The sequence below is a fragment of the Ranitomeya variabilis genome, chromosome 1 (assembly GCF_051348905.1).
Source record: "Ranitomeya variabilis isolate aRanVar5 chromosome 1, aRanVar5.hap1, whole genome shotgun sequence".
NCBI lineage: Eukaryota > Metazoa > Chordata > Amphibia > Anura > Dendrobatidae > Ranitomeya > Ranitomeya variabilis.
The window spans coordinates 548,934,010-548,941,801 of NC_135232.1; positions in this window are offsets into that span (position 1 = coordinate 548,934,010).

Genomic DNA, 7,792 nt, shown 5'->3' on the forward strand with positions numbered 1-7,792 from the left:
ATATACAGGAGGAGATGACACACAGGTATATACTATTTACAGGGGAGATGACACACAGGTATATACTATATACAGGAGGAGATGACACACAGATATATACTATATACAGGAGAGATGACACACAGGTATATACTATATAGAGGAGGAGATGACATACAGGTACATACTACATACAGGAGGAGATGACATACAGGTATATACTATATACAGGAGGAGATGACACACAGGTATATACTATATACAGGAGCAGATTACCTACAGGTATATAGTATATACAGGAGGAGATGACATACAGGTATATGCTATGTATAGGAGGAGATGACATACAGGTATATACTATATACAGGAGGAGATGACACACAGATATATACTATATATAGGTGAGATGACACACAGGTATATACTATATACAGATTACATACAGGTATATCTAATATATAAAGCTGAATGTGTGTATGTGTGTATGTATGTATGTATGTGTGTATGTCCGGGATTGAAATCTGAACCGTCGCAGCTACAGCCACAAAATTTTGCACAGTCACACGTCTGGACCCCGAGAGCGTCATAGGCTATGTTGTGAGGTGAAATTTTAACCCCGCGCGTTCCAATTCACCAAACAATTTTGCCCCTATCTACATAATGGGGAAAAAGTGAAGGGAAAGTGTTGGAGGAAAATTGACAGCTGCCAGATGTGAACAATGGGGACTTAAAGAATGAGAGCGATGGCGCCAAAGAGTATATACCGTACAGTTGCTAAGGTGGGGCCCCGACATGGGATACTCACCACACACGGCGATATGAACACAAACACAAAATGCGCCACACACTACCACGTGCTTGAACACATATACGACCCTCAGCACACATTTCACCACACACACACCAACCTCGCCACATAAAAGTCGAAACACAAAAGTCAACACTCAAAACTCGCCACGCGCAATACTCGCTACATGCAAAACTCGCCATATGCAAAACTAGGCTCACGCAAAACTCGCCACACGTGCAAAACTCACCTCATGGAAAACTCACCCCATGCAAAACTTGCACACACAGAAAAATTGCCACATGTACAAAAGTTGCAACACATGCTAATGTTGCCTCACACAAAACTTGCACATACTCAAAACGCACCACACATAAAACTCGCCACGCGCAAAACTCGCCATGCACAAATCTTGCTGCACACAACTTGCTACACTAACCTGTCACATGCAACTCGACACACAAAATGTTGCTACACGCATGTCACCACACAAAACTCATCTCACAAAAGTCGCTACATGCATGTCGCCACACGCAACTCAACACACACAACTTGACACATGAAACTCGCCCTAAAACACACACAAGTCTGGTATTGTCCTTCAAAAATAAAAATCTGATTTAATAAGCTGACAAACTACAAGAGCAACAAATGTACCATATAGGAAATACGGCAGCTGTCAGTCACATGACCTGTCTATTATGTGTATGTGTGAGCTAATATATACTGCCAGGGGGTGGGCTTCCTGTTGGCTGGGGATTTATCAGGCTGCCAATAGCAACCAATCACAGCTCAGCTTCTATTTTGCTACAGTTAATTAATCTGAGCTCTGATTGATTAATATAGGCAACAAAGACATTCTCAGTATAACAAAGCTAATATATGTTGTGAAATGCTTCTATTAGCTTAGTTTTTGCCTTTCAATAATTACATTTCTATCTATTTGTTTTGTGGTTTTTGCGTGCAGAATACATTTTTGTTAACACATTCTATTTTGCTAACAGCAGTCATTAACCCGGGCGAAGCCGGGTAGTACAGCTAGTATATAATAAATATTATATAATCATAAAAAATATATACAAATATTTAGAAAGGTTCTGATCGGACATTGTTATTTGACCATATAGTTCACAAAAAAGAAGCGAAGCTCAGATTCTCATTTAAACCCAAAGGTGCAACAGTCTTAAGGGTCCAAATCCATTTGGCCTCCATCCTGGCCAAGGGTGTACTTACCTTACCGGCTCTAATAGTGGGGTTAATCATATCAATCCCGATGACTTGCAGAAGAGAAGCATCGGAATTATGGAAGCTTTTAAATTGCTTGGGAAGAGTCTTCAGAGTGGTTATATCCTCTACATCTTTAGCAGCGATAATACCTAATACGTGTTCTCTGATTCAAACTTTAAGCTGACTGGTGGTGAGACCCACATAAATCAGAGAGCAAGGACAAGTGGCATAATATATTACCGCCTTGGTATTACATGTTATGGGATATTTTATCCCTTATCTTGGCCCTTGTAATATTGGGGCATGCAACACATTTGCCGCATGGACGACAACCTATAGAAGGTTTAGAGGATGTTAAAAAGGAAATGGGTTCATTGGTGTAATGGCTTTTCACCAGTCTATCACCTAGGTTAGCGGATCTCCTAAATGTTCTACTGGGCTTATTTCCAACATATTGTGAAATTATGGGATCTGCCTGGAGGATATGCCAGGATTTTTCCAGATAAAGTCTCATCAGATCAGTTTGGCCATTATACTGAGTGATATATCTGACTGGTTGTTTAGTGGCCAGTGGTTTAGGAGAATAAAGCGAATTATGTCTTGTGGTGTTCCTAGCTGTTGTATGCCCTTTTGATAGAGCGGCGGCTATAGCCTTGATCTAAGAATCTCAACCTGAGATCCTCTGCCTGTTTCTCAAAGTCCGGCACTCAACTTCAAAGATACACAATCACCCTTAAGTACGTAACTGATGAAGGTCGCATGAGACCGAAACGTTTTCTGTACTACGCAATAAATTTCAAGTTCCATTGAAGTTGAGTGCCGGGTTTTTGGATATTTATGGTACTAAGGTGTGGGAACCTACCCGTGCACCCCCATAGCAGTGCTCACGTTTTTGTTCACCGCACTGTTTCTCAAAGTCGTCATTATCTGAGCAAATTCTATGAAGACATAGGAATTGGCCGATGGGGATCGACCGTACCATTGCTGGTGGATGTGAAGAAAAAGGATGTAAAAAAGAATTCACTGCTGTGGGTTTACGGAACAGATCTGTTTTTAGGCAGCCATCATTCCCCCTTTGAACATTGACATCCAAAAATTCAATATTGTCTTTGCTAGAGTGGCATGTCAGGTGTATGTTATATACATTTTGGTTTAGATGGCAAATAAATTCCTTCAATGATTCCACAGACCCCCTGCCAGATCAAAAATGTACCGCACCCAAAAAAGGACGTGGTCCATTGACGACAGATGATCCGACAGGAAGAGGTCCCTCTCCCACAGCCCCAGGAACAGATTAGCAAAGGCGGGTGCAAATGAGGCGCCCATGGCTGTCCCCTGGAGCTGCAGGTAGAAGGACCCCTTAAAAAGAAAAAAATTATGAGACAAAGCGAAAGATAATAGTTGTTCCACAAATTAATTCGCATGGGTAGGTGCAGTAGATGACTGTAGAAAAAATTGGGCAGCTCTTATACCATCTACATGGCGTATGTTTGTATACAGTGACTCTACGGCCCATGTCACTAATAAAGTGTCCATGTCGACGAATAGGCCATCCACCTTTTTTAGAGAGTTATTTGTATCCTTAATAAAGGATGGTAGTGCTTCCACTAGGGGTTGTAACTCAGAATCTAGGAATCTATTCACATTCTCTAAATAATTTCCACATCGGGAAATTATTGGTCTTCCCGGGGGTGTCGTTTGGTTTCTGGCCGTCTGCAACAGAGACAGTAATTCGGTTTGAAATTTAATTAGCGGATTATATGTTAATTTTTTATAGCAGGCACCATCCTTCAATTGGCGGAATACCTCTGTCTTGTACATAGATCATCACATTCCCACCCTTATCTGCTGGTTTGAAGATGACATCCTGCAAGCCCTGGAGTCTCTTAAGGGCTATATTCTCCTCATTTGATAAATTATTGGAGTTAGGATAGCGGGGTATTTTTTCAAATTCCTGACTAACCGTTTTAACTAGGGTTGAGCGAAACGGATCGTTCATTTTCAAAAGTCGCCGACTTTTTGCAAAGTCGGGTTTCGTGAAACCCGACCCGACTCCAGCGTGGGATCGGCCACGTGGTCGGCGATCTTGGCGCCAAAGTCGCGTTTTGTATGACGCCTTCCCCGCCATTTTTTCAGCCAATTAAGGAGTGTGGGCAGCGTGATGACATAGGTTCCGGCCTGGTTTCTGCGGCGTCATAGAGCCATATTACCGTTTGGGCTGCAGGAGGGGAGAGAGAGAGAGAGAGAGAGAGAGAGAGAGAGAGAGAGAGAGAGAGAGAGAGAGAGAGAGAGATCCACATTGACTTGCATTGGGTTTCGTGTTCCAGTCCGGAACCCGAATTTACAGTAGAATTGGCCGATTTCACGCGATCCGACTTTCGAGAAGGTCGGGTTTCACAAAAAGTCGCAAAAGTCGCTCAACCCTAGTTTTAACAAAGACCTCAATGGTATGGCAGGAAGAAAGAGGAGGGAATTTTTTTGACCGAGGCTTAATAGATGGTGGAATATTACCTCCTAGTGGAGTATCGTGTTCAAGTCTTAATTCCTCCAAAATTGCTAGCGCCTCCTGTTCCGTCTCTGTAGGGAACAATTTTAATAGGAGTTCCAGGCTGCTCTGCACGCAGATGCGAGCCTGGAGAACTTGAGACACCTCGCCGAGACGTCCACCTCCATGACTGATAAGGTGTCAGGAAATAGGAAGAAGTTCTGATTACTTCAATTACACATACAGCGCTCTCAGCTGCAGTTTCCTCTGCCTGTCAGCACAGGCTGGAATTCTAAGCCACTCTTCCTCCCATCCCCCTGCTATATAGCTGCAATGTAAGACCAGCGTGCCAGCAGCATCCACTGAGGAGTTTTTATGGCTTTGTGCTGGGAAAGCCAGTCTTCTGTCTAAACCCATCATCCCCCCTCCCGCCTGATACCAGCTATAACTGGTACAGCAACTTTCAAACCGCATGGGACTCTTTTGTCCTTGAAAAGTTATGTATAATGGCACCGATAAGGGATAGAGATATAAGGGTTACATATTCCACCGAGAAATCTATAACTCACTGAAATCACTGGGATCTAAACCCAATGAAATGCAAGGAATGGATTTCTCCATAAGCAGGTCATATGTCTACACCGTGTTTATACTTAAAAGAACCCACATGATGTGGTTAGTATCATGATCATTGTTTCGATCTTCTACGAGGTTCATACAGCGAGTTATGTATAGAAATGGCTTGTCATAACTCTAAGAAAGGGGGAGTATTCAGCCTCTGAGTGAGGTCACCACAGGAGGAATGCCTTGATTTTGGGCATGGAGATAAGTGAGACATCAGTCTTCATGAGTCTTTTGTCCAAGGAATGAGCTGAGAGTCAGATCTGCAATGCACTGGGATATATGCCCATCCCTCACGGCACATGGTCTGCCATGAGATGAAATGACATAAGGAACTGTGTTTTTTTTCAACGTTAATGCCATTTTATATGTAATTGTGCTGTACATACGATACTTGTCTACTTTTATAATATCTTTTTATACTTCTGTAAACACTGCCTACCATTTTGCAGTAAAATACATAAAATTACTAGCTTCATTTCACCTTGCTCTATAACATACTGTCACTTCCTCTGAAGTGAACTACGCTACTAATTTGGGTTGACCCGTTATTTGAGAAATCGGAGCTGGTGGCAGCGGATTTGTCCTGTGCGTGTGGGAGACTCTGTAGTGATGGACGGCGGTGATAATTATTGTTCCCACCTGAGTGGGAGTAGTTATATCACCCTCGCTGCAGTGTGCCCATTAGCCAGTACAAAGTAAGGCAGCTTTTCTGGCGACTAATTATCCTAGGTGCAGTACCCTGTCGGACCTGAGGGTAAGGGGGCGCCAGAGAGCTGCAGGTTCCAAACCGGAACTGGGAAGTGGGATATAGATAAATCCCCTTAAGAAAGAACTTGGCAATCAAACAATCCCGGTTCATGACATATTAGTGTGAGTTGTGGGGATGATAAAGATATCCTCCCTGGGATCTGTGACATAAGGAGAGGGTGTTCTGGTAACAAGGGAGGTTATACCGGGAGACAGTTCCTGGTCAATCCTAAAAGGAGTGGTTGAGGGAAAGACAGCTGGTCATCTTGTACCAATTCAGGGGTGAGTTGTTGCGGATTGTCCATGAGATCCCAGTCGCTGGACATTTGGGGATCAGCAAAACTAAGGCCCGGCTGTCTCAACACTTCTATTGGCCCAAGATGGGGACAGATGTGACAAACTACTGCTGCTCCTGTATCACCTGCCGAAGAGTGGGGACAAACTCTTAAGGCTCCCCTGATCCCTTTGTCCCCAGCAGCTCTAGAAAGCAATATGTCCTCACTGTGGTAGAATACGCTACCCGGTACCAGAGGCAGTGGCTCTGTCCTCAACTATGGCGGATAAGGTGGAGGATGCACTATTGGCCATCTTTTCACGGGTAGGAATTACCAAGCAGATGCTTACCGACCAAGGGATCCAATTCATGTCTCGCCTAATGGAGGCTCTCTGTAAGAAAATGCAGGTGAAGCATCTGGTATCGGGTGCGTATCACCCCAGACCAATGGTTTGTGTGAGCAATTCAACGGTACCATCAAACAGATGCTACGCATGCTGGTTGAGACCCAAGGACACGACTGGGAGCACTACCTCACACACCTGCTATTCACTTACCGACAGGTTCCGCAGGCCTCGACGGGGTTCTCCCCCTTTGAACTACTGTACGGCAGGAAAGTCTGGGAACCCCTTGGGTTGGTAAGCGAATCCTGGGAAGAAGAGCCGAACCCTTCTGAAGTGTCCATCGTGGAGTATGTCATGCGCTTCCATGACAAAATGCAGACATTGACGCAGTTGGTGCATGACCAACTGATAATGTGTGCAACCCGTAAAGCGCTGCGAAATATGTTAGCGCTATATAAAAATAAAGATTATTATTATGACAACATGATGCAGGCTCAGGCTGGCCAGCAGCACTGGTACGACCAGAACGCCCGGGAGCGGACCTACCAGGTGGGTCAAAAGGTGTGGGTGCTGGTCCCTGTACCAAAGGATAAGCTTCAGGCAGCCTGGGAAGGCCCATACGTTGTCCATCAACAGCTCAACCCAGTCACCTATGTGGTCACGCTTGACCACGCTCGGGGTAGGCGTAAGGCCTTTCACATCAATTTTATGAAGGTTCATCATAAACATGAAGCCTACGTCCTAACGGTTTGCAACCTGCCTGAATACGGGGAGGAAGACCCCCTCCTGGACATGCTGGCTTAACAAGGCCGATGAGTCCATCGAAGACGTGGAGGTAAGAGTCTTGCTATTCGAACCCCAGCGGTCGCAGTTGCAGACAACGCTGGAACCCTTCTGGGCTGTGTTCTCCAACCGACCTAGAAAGACTGAGTTAGTGGTCCACGAGGTGGACACCGGGAATCATGCCCCAATACGGCGAACACCCTATCGAATCTCCGACGGGGTGCAGCAGGTTATTCGCCAGGAGATCGATGAGATTTTACAGCTGGGGGTGATTCAACGGTCCAAAAGCGCGTGGGCCTCACCTGTAGTCCTCATGCCAAAGAAGGATCGGACTACCTGGTTCTACATAGACTACAGGGGGCTCAACACCATCACAGCCTCGGACGCGCACCCAATGCCATGAATCGAGGAGCTGCTTGAGCGTTTAGCTTTTGCAAAATACCTGTCCATTATGGATTTGAGTCGGGGATACTAGCAGATTCCCCTGAGCCCCGAGGAGCAGGAGAAATCCACCTTTATCACACCCTTTGGACTGTACGAGT